Below are 3,204 nucleotides of genomic sequence, written 5' to 3'. Positions count from 1 at the left end.
GGCCAAGATTATAAAAATGGGAAAGAATTATATATTCAAGACAGTGGTGAGGGAACAACTAGAAAGATACATACACTCGAATTAAATTGGATGCTTACCTCACACCATGCAGAAAAATTAACTCAAAATGGACCATACATAGACCTAAATATAACTATAAAAATCTTAGAAGAAATATGAGTAAATATCCTTGACCTTTGATTAGGCAATAATTTCTTAGATATAATACCCAAAGCACAGGCATAAAAAATAGATTTCATCAAAATAAACAACTTTGGAATTACAGTTATTCTATCAAGAAAAGAAAAAAAAAACAGTGCACAAAATGGGAAAATATTAGCAATCACATATATGAAAAGAAAACAGTATCCAGAATATATAAAAACACAACAAAGTAATAAAATGATAAATAATCTTTTACATGGGCAAAGTACCTAGATGGACATGTCTTCAAAGAAGGTATATAGTTGGTAAGAAAGCATATAAGATGTTAAACACCAATGAGGTACCACTTTGCACTCCTAGGATGGCTCTAATGATGATGACAGATAATAACAAATGCTGTTGAGTATATGGAGAAATTGTACAAACCCTTGTGTACTTCTTCTGATGGGCATGAGAAATAGTGCTGCCACTTTTAAAATACTTTGGGGCTTCCTCTAAATCAGTGGTTCTCAACCTTCCTAATGCCGTGACCCTTTAATACAGTTCCTCATGTTGTAGTGACCCACAATTTCATTGTTACAAATTGAACATAATTTAAGCATAGTGATTAATCACAAAAACAATATGTAAGTATATGTGTGTTTTCTGATGGTCTTAGGCGATCCCTGTGAAAGGGTCGTTTGACCCCCAAAGGGGTTGCGACCCACAGGTTGAGAACTGCTGCTCTAAACTGTTACCATATGACCTAACAATCCTATTCCTATGTTATACTCAAGAGAAATAAAGATATATATTCATATGAAAACTTGCACATGAATGTACATATTAGCCAGATTGAAAGAAATACCCAAATGTACATTAGTGAAGAATAGACAAACACAATGTAGTATATCTACTCCATGGAATATTATTCAGTAGTAGTAACTAATGAAGTAATACTGATAGATACTACAATATGAATGAGTTTTGGAAACATTGTCCTAAATAAGCAAAAGGATATTTGTCACAAAAACAAAAGAAAACACATTCAATGTATGATTCCATTTCATTGAATGTCTAGAATAGACAAATACAGAAGTGGGCAAAAGTAGGTTTATAGCTGTTCATATGGAATATAATACAATCCTAATATATAAAAGCCCAGGGTTGTAATGACCAACCTGGAAGTCCTTCAGTCTTCCGGCAACCCAGCACTGACTGCCCAGGGGGCTGAGACCCAGAGAGAGAGGCAGGGTCTGATCCGCACCCTCAGTGTCAGCTGTTGGTCAGTACTTGCCTCTCTCTCTCTCTCTCCCTCTTTCTATCCAGGCTTCGCCAGCAGCCAGGCCTTTCTTTCTCTACAGGCCTCCCAGCGGGCAGCTGTTCAGCCCCACCTCTCTGATCAGGCCCAGAGATAGGCCCAGAGATGCTGACTGGCATAGGAACTGACCAATCAGAACCAAATGTGGGTGCTGTGAAGAACCAATGGCTGCTTAGGAGGCAGAGCTTCTGACGCTGACTGGCATAGACACCAACCAATCAGAACCAAATCTGGGTGCTGTGGTGAACCGGCTGTCTGGCATAGACACCAACCAATCAGAACCAAATCTGGGTGCTGTGGTGAACCAATGGCTGTCTGGGAGGCAGAGCTTTTGACGCTGATTGGCATTGAAACCAACCAATCAGAACCAAATCTGGGTGCTGTGGGGAGCAATGGCTGCCTAGGAGGTGGAGCTTTTGATGCTGACTGGCATAGGAAACAACCAATCAGAACCAAAGTGGCCAGAAGAGGAGGGCAGTTGGGGGCAAGATCAGGCCTGCAGGGGTTGTGCAGGGTCCAAGGCAGAGGTGGTTAGGGGATCAGGCCGGCAGGGGAGGACAGTTAGGGGTGATCAGGCTGGCAGGCAGAGGCAGTTAGTGGTGATTAGGCAGGCAGGCAAGCAGGTGAGCAGTTAGGAGCCAGCATTCCCAGATTGTGAGAGGAATGTCCGGCTGCCATAGAGATCAGGCTTAAACTGGCAGTCAGACATCCCCCAAGGGGTCCCCAATTGGAGAGGGTGTAGAGTGGGCTGAGGGAACCCCCCTCCATGCATAAATTTCATGCACTGGGCCTCTAGTTAATAAATAATACAAGAATAAACTCTTTGTTTCTTATACTCACAACTGCAAACCTATTTTTGCTCAACCCTGTATATAGTGACACAATGTAGATTTCTGGCTGCCTAGGGCTGAAAACATGTGAGATGGGGAGAAATTGGGAGTGGCTGCGAATGGGGTTAGGATTTCTTTGGGGGATATTAGAAATGGTCTAAAATGAAATTGTGGCAATGGTTGCACAACTGTGTGATATGACCCCCCAAACCCATTTAATTTATATACTTTAAAATGAGGAGTTGTGTGGTGTGTGAATTATATCTTAACTAAAGCTGTTTTTAAAAAAATATAACAACTAGGAAAAACTGAATAAGGGAAAATTCCCAAGAAAAGCCCAGGAAGGAATACAATTGATTCATCCCAAAAAATGCCATAATATGCTCTCTGAATACTAATATTTTCACATCACTTCTTATGGTGTATTAACTGTTATCTCCTTGCAGGAATACGAGGTTACCCAGTACACACATTAAGGTGAAAAGTTTGTACAGATGATAGATAGATGATGATATATAAATAGATAGATAGATAGATAGATAGATAGATAGATAGATAGATAAATAGATAGATAGATATAGATATAGATATTAGGACAATATCTCCCATACTTGATGTGACCTATGCTGTGAATTAATCGGTTTTGGGTGAAGGAGGGAAAATATGTTCATATTACACGTTTAGTCCAAAAGCAGAAGAGAGAGCTTGTGGGAAGGATGGATGAAAAGATAAAAGGGATTAAGAAGTACAAATATCCATTTATAAAAATGAGTCATGGGAATGTAAAGTACAGCACAGGGAATATAGTCAATAATATTGTAATAACTATGGTGCCAGACAGGTACTAGACTTATGGTGATCACTTCATAAGGTATGTGTATATATAATTATTAGACATTGTATATACAC

Source organism: Myotis davidii, unplaced genomic scaffold (genome assembly GCF_000327345.1).
Source record: "Myotis davidii unplaced genomic scaffold, ASM32734v1 scaffold218, whole genome shotgun sequence".
Taxonomy (NCBI): domain Eukaryota; kingdom Metazoa; phylum Chordata; class Mammalia; order Chiroptera; family Vespertilionidae; genus Myotis; species Myotis davidii.
The sequence above is the reverse complement of the archived record's forward strand: the minus strand, read 5'-3'. Positions refer to the sequence as shown.